The sequence below is a fragment of the Cricetulus griseus genome, chromosome 2, assembly GCF_003668045.3.
Source record: "Cricetulus griseus strain 17A/GY chromosome 2, alternate assembly CriGri-PICRH-1.0, whole genome shotgun sequence".
Classification (NCBI taxonomy): domain Eukaryota; kingdom Metazoa; phylum Chordata; class Mammalia; order Rodentia; family Cricetidae; genus Cricetulus; species Cricetulus griseus.
The window spans coordinates 378,938,584-378,950,566 of record NC_048595.1 but is presented as its reverse complement, the minus strand read 5'-3'; positions in this window follow the sequence as shown (position 1 = coordinate 378,950,566).

Genomic DNA, 11,983 nt, shown 5'->3' with positions numbered 1-11,983 from the left:
TGTGGAGCTCCTCGCTTCATTTTAGTCAGTTGTGCCCTCTTAGCCACCATTTCCATGACTCCAAGTCTCCTTCCAGTCCATCGCAGCCTCTTTTTCCTTCTTCCCTGAGAAGCCACCCCGGAGGGAGGCCGGACTGGGCGCCACGGCCCTGCCCAGAGGGTCACGTGGAGCGGCAGCCTAGTGGAACCGCGAGGGGCGGGGCAGCGAGGGAAAGGCGCGTGGCAGCCAATGGGGCGAGGGGGCGGGGCCGGCACGATTGCACGAGGCTCCGCACGTGCGGCTGCGGCGCGGTGGGGCGGGGCCGGGCCCGGCCTGTTCTGTTGTTTGGCGGACTCTGCCCGGAGTTTGGGGACTGGGACCTGAGTGCCCGGCCAGCACTCCTCCCACGCGTCCTCGAGGTTGGCGGAGGGCAGCCGGGTTCCAGGCTCGGCCACTCAAGCAGGTGTCAAGTTGCCCCCACTGATCTGGGGATTGGGAGCAGGCGTGGCTGCGGGATAAACACTAGCAGGGAGCGCGCATTCTTGAGACCTGACCACGAACCAGGGGCGGGACGTACTTCCATACTACTAGCTGCTCGCTTGTGACCTTGAGAATACCAGTTGCTCCACTGGAGCCCGTTTCCTCAGTCCTAAAATTCAACATTGAACTAGAGAGTCAACACAGTTTGGGACACCCCCAACTTCTCTTTCTTTTACAGATAGGATCTCTCTTTCTTATACTCAAAACAAAACTAAAATTGCATTTTGTGGAAGATCCACTTCTTAAAAAATATCGATGCTTTCTGAGCTCCTTAGGAAACCTCTGTGCCGTAAAGGGGTGCACAGACTTTCAAGGCGTCTCTCAGAACTTTGTACCTCTTTGCAGTACAAGTCATGCTCGGCTTCAAGCCCAGACAATACTAGACGCTCTGGGATTAAGCTCCCAGAGGGGCAGGGACTTGGCCTGTTTATACTGTGTCCCTCCCATGGCTCCCTGCCTCCGGAGGAGGAGCTGGAGTCTGGCAGAAAGGCAGCCTGTGGTTCATGCGGTAGGTGCAGAACGCAGCATCAAGAGACTGCTGAAGGGGCATGGAAGCAGAATTTTGCTGGAACTTGAGGGAAAAGAAATTGAGTAGCTGAGTAGCCCTAAAGGAAGAGACTTGAAGGACTTTGGATAGTGAAAGGGACAGGATGACAGGCTTCGAATCCCAAATTCAAGTTTTTTGCTGCCCCACTAATTAGAGGTTGATCACTTTTTGAATCTGATGCCTCCCGACCACTGTTTTTATTTCTCTTTATATATTAAATGGGGATATGGCAGAATCTAGCCTACAGTGTAAATACTTTTCCTAATTTAACTAAAATTGATTGATATAAATCTAGCGTGGAAAAAAGGACCTGCAGGGAAAACCCTTGTTTTGCAGAATTATTAGCAGGAATTCTGTATGTCTAGATCTTTAGGAGAAACTGACCTAGAAACGAATTTAAAAGATCAACTCGAAGAAAATGAAGCAGCATATGAAACTCTAGAAAAGAAAACCTGGGTGAGTTAGATGGCTCATGGGGTAAAGGTGATTGCTGCTGAGTCTAACAACCAAAGTTCAATCCCTGGGTGCCATATGATGGCTAGAGAGACTAAGTTTCACAAATTGTTTTCTGAACTCCCTGAGCACAGTTCCTGTGTACAAATACACAGTAAAATGTAACATAGTATTTTTTTAAAGGAATACAAATCTTCAGCTAGTTTGGTTATAGAGGAACTTGCTAGACTAGATTTAAATGTCTATTTGCATGGCTAAATACAACATTATTGAGAAGGAAAAACAATTCCTAACATTGTAGAGGAGGATTAATAAGGTAAGAGTGGCAAGTTATCTATTTATAACAAAGATGACATGTAGGGAGAAGTAAAGATTTCCATTCCAGTTCCACTCTCTCCCTCACTCTCTTTTTCCTTGTCTTTACCCTCCCTCTTTCCTTTTAGCTATAATTACCTCCAGATGGCTAATGACTGTTGTGTCCATCAGCCAATCTGGTGCAGCTCACCTAATAGGTCAGTGACTAGGATTCATGAAGGTAACAAGTTGAGTCTGTCCTCTGCTGACACTTCAGGAAGGAGTTTACCCCTGGATAACCAAAAGGTGGATGTTTAAAGATCCCTTGGGAGCATTACAGGCCCTGTAGTGCCTCCTTGCAATCTGCTGAGGATTGCAGCAACCAACACTGTCCTGAAGGCAGGGACAGTACTTTCTCTTCCTTCTCCAACTGACCTCAAGAACCCCAGCTGCATTTCACTACTGTTGTTCCCTGTCATCACTATGGTGATAACTATAGCCTTGCCTCTTCTCACAGTAGAGGAGTAAGTGTTGTTGACAAGCAATTTGCTAATTGCCACAGTGTGTGGGCCTTATAAAGAAACAGACTAGCAAAGAACATGTTAGTACATGGTTAAATTTTAAAAGTATGTGACAGCTGGGTGTCACTTGGGAGGCAGAGGCAGGTGAATCTCTGAGTTCCAAGACAGCCTGGTCCACATAGTGAGTTTCAGGACAGCCAGAGCTACATAGTGAGACAATGTCTTAAAAGAAAGGAAGAAAGGTATGATGTGGCATCACAATATTCTATATCAACACATTTTTGAGTTTTGTTTGTTTGAGATAGGGTCTCATATGCCCAGGCTGGCTTCAAACTTGATTTGTAGATGAGGATGACATGGAATTTATGGCCCTCCTGCCATCACCTCCTGTGTCCTGCTACCACCTCCTGTGTGCTGGGATTATAGTCATGTACCATCACCACCAATTTATAGAGCAGGAGATCAAACCAAGGCTTTGTGCTTGCTAGGCAAGAATTCTACCAACTGAGCTACATTTCTAGTCTCCAATAATAGTTTATTAATTAATCATTTGTGAGTGTGTGGGTGTGGGTGTACACTCACGTGCAAACATGTGCCATGGCACAGGTTTGGAGGTTAGAGGACAACTTTTGGAAGTTGGTTCTCTCCTTTTACTATGGGTTCCAGGGAATAAAGCTCAGGCTGTTAATCTTGGTGGCAAGTCCCTTTTTCCACTGAGACATCTTGCTGATCAATTATAGGTTGTTTGTTTCGTTTTTGCTGTTATTTTTAGTGGGGATGGGTTTGAGACAGGATCTTAATGTGTAGTTCTGTTGTGGCCTGGAATTCACTATTTGTAGACCAGGCTACCCTTAGACTCACAGATATCCACCTACCTCTGCCTGCCAAGTGCTGGGATTAATGGTATTTGACACCATGTCTGGCCAACAATAGGTTTTCAGTCCAGAGCCTACCTCAGGGTGTCTGGAGAAGCTGTGAGTCTGGGATTGAGAGGCAGACCTGAGGAGACTCTCCTTTGAGCTAGTGACCTGCTTACAGCACCATGCAAAGGACTCCAGTGGTTTTCCTCTGGGAAACAGATGGAGATTCCTGCTGAGTAGGGAGGGGTTGTGTGGATTATCTGTGATAAGCACTGGCAGGTACCCACTACAGGAGTAGTATTTGAGATGGATGAGGAACATCCACCCAGCTCTTTCCCTTCCATTCAGGATGTGTTGGTTCAGGAGTTGTGTGTGATGATGAGACTGTGAATATGAGGATAGGTTACAGAGTCTAAACCAGAGAAATGCTATTTTCCAGGACAGGAATAGTTTTAGAATCTGTTGTTTTCAGCTGGGAACCTGCTGACCAACCCCTAGTTCCACTGAGTGAAGCACATGCCTTTCATTAGTACATGACTTTCATTAGCCTGGACCCCACAGTGGTCTTGACCACTTAGCATCTAGGACTGACAGATGGCACAGGAACCTGGAAGGAGCAAAAGCAGGCTTTCACGGAGTTCTAGAAAGCCAAGACTCACTGTCCCAATACTAGCAGCTGGCAAGCACAACACTTTGTTCAGAGTAGTAATAAATACTTGTTGGCTTGCTTTCCTTACTTGGGGTTGGTAAGAAGGTTAAAACTTCTAAGAGTTAAATCTTACACATTTGGTGTGTTATTAATGTGAAGTAACAGTCATGTATTTGACTTACAATGGAATCTGGAAGAACAAGCATGAGCCATTCTTTTGGCTAGTCCCCAGCACCAGCCTTGCCAGCAACTCTCTTTTGTAGCCCACATACCTGTGGCTGGGAAACTGTGGGTCTGTGCTTTGTACTTTGGTCTCAATGTGCTCTAGGGTAGAAGTGGAGGGTGGAGCTTCTTTGTAAATTCTTGCCTCTCCCTTCAATACTCTCAAGAGTCCTAGTTTCCTATTTGGCTTGTGTTTTGGATAACAGATGAGCTGCTCCAATAGTGCCATGACTATGGAGAGAAACCTCCCCCCACTACAACAAGCTTGTGCAGTGTCTGGCCCACCTCTGTCTGACAGTCTGCTTTCCCTAGCTGAAGTCCTGTTGGTGGAGCAGGCTGTAGGGCCCAGCCTCTGAGGTCTTGTCCGTGGGATCTTTCCAACTTCACTAGTGTTTCTCTCCCCCATGGCTCACCTTCTGTGGCACAAGTGGCCCTTTTTTCTGCAGACAAAGGGAAGGGCCTTTGGGGTGCTTTCCCCACAGCATGAAAGCTCTTCACAACATAGTTCCATCTACCCCACTTTCCAGGTCTTAGCTTAAGTGTCGCCCCTTGGAAAGGCCATCTGGACCCATGATTGCTATGTTGCCAGCTGTAGGTGAACAAGGACAGTGTTTGTCTTATCCACACCTGAGCCACAGCATAGCAAATGCTCACTAAGCTAATAATGAATAACTGAACAACCAAGAAACACCACATGGTTTCAGAGACCAGGGAATTCTGTGGATAGGTATGAGCCTGCAACAGGAGCTGGGTACATCATTGACAACTGTGTGACCCTCCCATCCTAGACCATCACTTGGGGTCTGGCCAGATGTAAAGCCATCTGGAAAGGGTTGACATTGCCATCAGTATCTGGCACTTAATGAAGTTGAGTTTTTCATGTTTCTAATGGGGAGAACAAGACCCTGGGCTTCTCACAAGGAAGGAAAGAGCCACTCACCTATTTGTCCTGAGGAGGCCAAGCTCTCTGAGTTCATTTTTTCACTAAAAGAATGGGAAGATGTACACTTAGCAGGCTGAAGTGAGGAGTATACCCAGCACATAGAAGGCCCTCTGTCATTTTTCCTCCCAGGCTGTGGGAGTCCCCATATAGACCTCTGCTAAGACCAAGTTTGGGTCAGCCAAGGCTGCATGTAGTCACCAGGAGGACTGGAGTGAGTCCGTTTCCCTGTACCCTTTTGTTGTACCCCATCAAGCCCCCCTACTGTTCTGTCTATTGTCGTGTCCCATAGGGTTGATGTTATCATGCCTCAGAAGTCTCACCATGCACTTCCAAGGAAACAGCTCTGTATGTGCACAGCCTCATAACATCCACTTCTTTAAAGGAAGGTGAAAATAAGGAAATGAGGATCAGATTGTCAGTGTAGGAAGCAAGGGGACGAGGGTCAGATTATAGGAAGAAAGAGCAAACACCAAGCCAGCCACACTGCTCTTGGCCTTTCACAGAAAACAACATGTCACGTCACAGTTTGAAACACTTCCATGTGGGACAGCACATGGCATAGGTATTCCATAGCAAGGAGCCTGTGGCATAGGTATTCCCCATCCTTTTTTAAGGCTAGGCTCTTACTGGGCAGCAGAGCCAAGGTTTACACTCTGACTCTGATTTTAAGGCTTTTCCTCTTGCATCCTTGTCCAGAAGTGTCCCTTTCTGCCCAGCTCAAAGTGAAGACCTAGTTTGACTTTAAGCCATGCCAGCTCCTGTAAATGGAGGCCTGGATAAGTGGATTAGACAAAAAGTTGGATAAGGGTGCCACTCACCACATCCTAGGCACTGAGGGAAAGTAGGTAGTCAAAAGCTAACCAGATAAGACTCAAGATCTTACAATAGGCCGAAGAAGATAGAAGCAGGAGATGGCGTGAACCCTGGAGGAGAATCCATGGGGAAAGTGTAAGAGCAGAGACAGGAAGCATGATTTTTATAGATAGAATCAGAGGTGGGAAACTGAGTCAGAGCTTGGATAATAGATCAATACTTTTGTTCATGGATTTCTCAGTCATGGGAAGCTGGTTGAATTGTAGCTCAGAGCAAGGACCTCCAAGCAACCAACGGAATCTCAAGTCTGGTCAGTACTGACCAGGAAAGCCTATCTGCTTGGGGACCAGGGAGAGGCAGACATTTGTACAGGCTGTAGCAGGCCCTGGAGCTGCCAAGGGGCTCCATGTAGATCTTGGGAAGTGTCTTTGAACTAGAAAATAGAGCATGCAGCTTCAGGGAGAGCATTCTCGAGGGCACACCTGGAATTTCTCACACACTGCAATGCTCTCATCTGAAATTCCTTCCCACTGGAGCTTGACTACACCCTGCATGTGACTTGGCTATGCTGCACAGTGTCTGAGCTAGAGAAGGAAAAGGGAAAGGGTCTTCCTGGAGAAACCTACCTCTTTCACGGAGCTGAAGGCAAGCTCCTGGCTCTGCCAACCCCCACAGAGGCCAAGGCAGAGTGGTGGGAAATGGGGAGAAACAACCACAACAGGAACTTGTAAAGTTCTTGTCCTAAGACTCCTGAGCTTCTGGCTTATGTGGTGGGTGTGGACTTGTTTGGGCAGACACTTAAGTGGTTTAGGAAGTCTGTCTGGGAGCTTTGGGGAGTAGTGACTATAGGTAATGTGAGTGGGGGCTTTGTGACATATTTGGCTTCTCCACCACTTGCCCCTTGATTTTTTCCCCCGAGTAAGTCACAAACTGCTGTCAGTCCTGTGGGATGGCATATTCTGATTTTCAATGAAGTGCCACATAAAGTAACAGGAGATGATCTAAGACTTAGGCCTAACACCCAGCTAAATGGGGCTAACTAGTCCTCAGGCAGAACTTACCCGACCTTGGCAAAGTTCTGCCTCAAACCTTGGGCAAGTCTCCCAAAGTTCAGCCCTGGCTGCTCATGAGAGATGGGGAGTTTTCAGCTTTCCCAGGACTTTGTGTAACAGCTGGGAGCCAGTGACCAACAGTTGCTACCACACTTCAGAGGCAGTATTAGTCTCGTGCAAAGAGCAGTGCCCTGAGCCAACCCCGAGAATACCCCCGCCCCCCCGCCCGCCACCGCCCATCTGTGAGTTGACCCTGTCTACAATGCAGCAGGCATCTTGGGACAGCTGGGTGGGGTCATGAGGGTGCTGCATCATCTTCCCTAGTACCTGCAGGAATGGAAAGGCTCTGCTTACATTTCAGAAAGCCTTCCAGCTGGGCCCACCCACACAGGACACCCAGAGATGGCAGAAAGCTGTCCGTGGCCTGTTTGTAGACATGGACCTTAGCTGAGGCTCATCCATCAGGGGGCTCTCCCAGGGGTGTGTAGGAATAATGGCTTCTCCTGGTCAGCAACTGGTGTTCTTTGTGCAGTTGGATGCAGGAACACCTTCTCTGACACCTGTCTAGAAGGGTATTTAAATGCCTCAGCATTAGAAACCACAGGCTGGTTGGGCAGTGATGGCACATGCCTTTAATCTCAGCACTTGGGGGCTGGAGAGATGGCTCAGAGGATAAGAGCACCGACTGCTCTTCCAGAGGTCCTGAGTTCAATTCCCAGCAACCATATGGTGGCTCACAGCCATCCTTAATGAGATCTGGTGCCCTCTTCTGGTGTGCAGACATAATAAATAAATAAAATCTTAAAAAAAAAAAACTAAACACCATTTTAAAAAAATCCCAGCACTTGGGAGGCAGAGGCAGGCAGATCTCTGTGAATTCAAGGACAACCTGGTCTACAGATGGAGTTCCAGGATAGCCAAGGCTGCACAAAGAAACGCTGTCTTGAAAAACCAAAAAGAGAGAGACCAAGACTGAGACCGAGACTGAGACCACAGGCCGGGTCCAAAGATCCACAAGAGCCCTCTCAGGACCTCACCATGAGCTCTGGGGAAACCCTCTAACATAGATAGCATATCCCAGGATCAGAGCCTCTGCCCTGCTTCCCCTAGTTAACAAATTAAGTTCATACTGGCCCAAGGGCGAAAAGAACCAGGGCAATTCTCCGGCTCCAAAGCTTGGAGAGCCCTCCAGGAAGAAGTCCTGCAAGGACACCAGGTTGATGAGACATATCAGATACCAGCACAGAATGAGGCAGATGCCTTGAAAGGGTCCCAAGGGAGTACCTTGACCTCCTGTCCCCCTGGCAGCAGAGACAGGGTGGTCTATTCTAAAGGCAATATGGAGGGGCTGGTGGCACAGCTCTGTAGCAAAGCTTATGTTCAAAAGTCCTAGGTTCAATCCCCAGCACCGTGGGATGATTTTTTTTTTTTTTTTTTGGTAATGGTAGTAAAAACCTGGAGTGAGTCTGAGAGATTTGGTGACAAAAATATCAGAAGAGAGTACCCCAATTTGGTTTCCCAACTCCCTAAGCTAAGCAGCCTGAGCCCTTAACTTTCCCAGGAAAGACTTATAAGATATTTGGTATTGGCTGCCCCTCTCCACACCCTCTGCCACTCACTCTACTCTTCTGCTTGTCCCTAGCCCTGGGGTTGCCTGTGGTATCCTAGGAACGCAGGGCTTGTGGTCCTGTTACATAACCGGCTTCCATCCCATCTCCATGAGTTCAGCCCTACAGCACTGAGCAAGTGGCAGGCACAGAAGGCCTTCTCCAGTTATTGCTGCTGCCCAAATCTACTGGCTCTGCCACTCCTCTGCTCGTCACCAACGTGCAGAGGGAGGGAGCTTTAGAAGCAATCAGCTTCCAGTTGGGCTCCTTCAAGCATTTTGTCTTGTCCTTGTCCCATGTGAGCACAGCACCTGTCAGCAGCTGCACACTCTCCACAGCGCCCAAAGCCAGTAGGTATGGGGGGCAGCCCCAGAATTGATGTGGCGCACACATACCTCCTTGGGTCCTTCTCTGCATTGCAGCCCTTCCTCACCCATCTTGCTACTGTCCCTTCGCCTGCTCCCACCCCTCGGGCACTTAGGTATCTTGCCAGTATAGACCACCTGTGTTCCTACCTGTCCTCTTCTCTGGCCAAGGCAAAGAGTGTTCCAGCAGGGACTTGAGGACCTCAGGCATGTCCATGGCAGGGGCCACTCCAATCTGGTTGCAGCTTGACATGGCCCAGCAGGAGGTGCTTGCTCCCGAGTTTAGAAGCAGCTGGAGAGGCAGGGGCTGGATAGGGAGCCACAGGCTAGGGAGGCAGGCGGGGTGTGAGCCTGAGGCAGCCAATGGGCAGCCCTAGCCCCAGCCCGCCTGTCCACCCCCAGCTCGGCCACCTGCCAGCTCCGACTGCAGCCAGGCCTTCCCTTCCCGCTGCTTGGCAGGGCGGACCTGGCCCTGCGCCAGCTGCAGCACGTGGAACCACCGCGCCAATCCTCTGACAGAGAACCTGGCCTGTTATCTAACTTTGCAAAGGGAAGTTCTCCCCCAGTCTGGGAGCCATAACCAGGGCTGCCAGATGAGAACGGTGAGCAGAGCTCCACGCCCACAGCAAGTGAGCACAGGCACATACAAGGAGCAGAGGGGTAGGGGAGGCCTGGAAGCCCAGGTTCAGTGGAGAGCAGGGGACACTGTGGAAATCAACCTGGGCTGGGATCAGAGATGGCTGAAAAAAGGGATGACAGATAAGACCAGCACCCCAGGCAGCTCAACACAAAAGATACTGTAGTGACACCATGCAATCACATGGGAGCTTTTAAGCCCCAAGGGGTTGGGCATGTTTGAATGTGTATGTGCCATGCACATGAGCCCTGTAAGACATGCATATGTACATGCAGGGTGCATAATTGGGGCTTTATACTATCTGTGGAACTTGAAGCAAGCCTGTTCTCCAAATCTTTTTGTTCTCTTAGAAAGGGAAGAAGACAGTAGGTCTCTAGGATGGTTGGCAGGGTGGACACTACTGAAAGGGGACAGCTCTGCCAACTTGGCTCAGGCTTGTCCTGAGTGACGGACTGCCTTGCTTCTTTGTCCATCACGGAGGTTTAAGTGGCAGTTGGCCACCTACCACAGTCCCTTCCTTTTCCCACAGGTGATCCCCGGGACATTGAATGTATACGGGTGAAGTCAAGGACTTGGTTGTGCTCATCTTTCCAGAAGGGTGCCACAGGTGTCAGATTAGGCAGAGATGTCAGGTTGTGGAGTCTTGATCAAGCCAGACAGTGATTCTGGGGCTCACCTCCAAAACTGAACACAGTAACTCCCCTTCAGGCCTGCTTCCGCACCTCTTGGTTTCTGTCCTGGCTCATTTCCACAAAGACCCTTGGCTGCCTTCCAGAATCACACTTTACACAGAGCTGGAAATGTGCCTCTGCTGCCTTCTCTTGCCCAAGTCCTTAGTGTCTTCTTTAACTGCCTTCTCTTCCTCTCCAGCTTACTGAAAAATTACTATACAGTATAGATTATATAATGACAAACCCAGAACTCACTCTGTAACCCAGGCAGGCACTGAACTTGTGATCTCTCTGTCTCAGCCTCTCAAGTAGCTAGGATTAGGCTAGTACCAGCAGGGTTGGCCGGCTTCCTTTTTTGTTTTTGTTCCAGGACTGGGGATGGAGCTGAGGGCTTTGTGCATGCCAGGCAAGCACTTTAACCCTCACTTCAACTCCTTCACAGCTCCATAGATCCTCTGTCTTCCCCTCACCTTAACACTTTCCCAAGACAGGGTTTCTCTGTAGGTTTGTAGGCTGTCCTGGAACTTTCTTTGAAGACCAGGCTGGCCTTGAACTCACAGAGATCCACCTGCCTCTGCCTCCCGAGTGCTGGGATTAAAGGCATGTGCCACCACTGTCTGGATTTTTTTGTTTGTTTTTAAATTGGGACTACAGAGTTGGCTCAACAGTTAAGAGCACTTCTTACTCTTGCAAGAGGACCCAGGTTTGGTTCCCAACACCTACATAGTAGTTCATACCCATCCTAATTACCCTTCTTGGTGGTTCAACTCCCTCTCCTGATCCCTGCAGGCACAAGAAACACACATGGTACACATATATACATACAGCCAAACCACTCAGACACATTAAACACACACACACACACTTTTTTTCCTTTGGTTTTTAGAGACATCTCTGACTATCCTGGAACTTGATTTGTAGACCAGGCTGGCCTCAAACACAGAGATCCACCTTCCTCCTCCTCCCAAGTATAGGATTTAAAGGTGTGCACCACTATTGCCCTATTTTTTTAATTATTACATTCATTTATTTCTATTGTGTATGTGTAGGTGCACACAGTGTCGTGTGTGTGTAGGTCAGAGAACAGTTTGTACGTTGGCTCTCTCCTTCCACCTTGTGAGTCCCAGAAAGGAACTTAGGTTGTCAGGCTTGGCAGCAAGGTACCTTTACCCCAAGCCAGATCACTAGCCATAGTCTTGAACTTTTGATCCTCCTCCTGTTGCCTCCTGAGTACTGAGATTACAGGTGTGCATCACTGTGCCTGGCTAATTCTAATTACAACCTTCATCTTTCTCCCCCCACCTCTGTGTGTGTGTGTGTGTGTGTGTCATGCCATGGTACACATATAGAGGTTAGAAAACAACTTGTGGGAGCTGGTTCTCTCCTTCTACTATATTGTGGAAAGAGACTGGACTGAGGTTATCTGGTTTAGCTGTAAATGCCTTAACCTGCTGAGCCATCCAGTCCACCCTACTTTCAATTTTTGTATAGAAACCTCAGTACATGTATATCTCAGCAGTTCCAATCTGATGCTGGAACCCTGAAGAGTTCCTACAGAGCTGCTGGTCTTCAGTCTACCTTGGAATCTGAAATAGGTTCTAACACTGTAGAAGGGATGCCTCACAGCAACAGGGTAGATGAACTTGTCAGCACAAGTGAGGGCAAGCAGACAAAAGCCACCAGATGTGGCCCAGATTTCAGATGGGTTTTCCCACTTCAAAGGACGCAGTCTCCCTGGTGTGCCCAGCTGCTTGTGTTTCAGTTGATTCCAGATGTAGTCAAGTAGACAGCCAAGATTAGCCACCTCTCCAGACCCCATAAGCCACATTT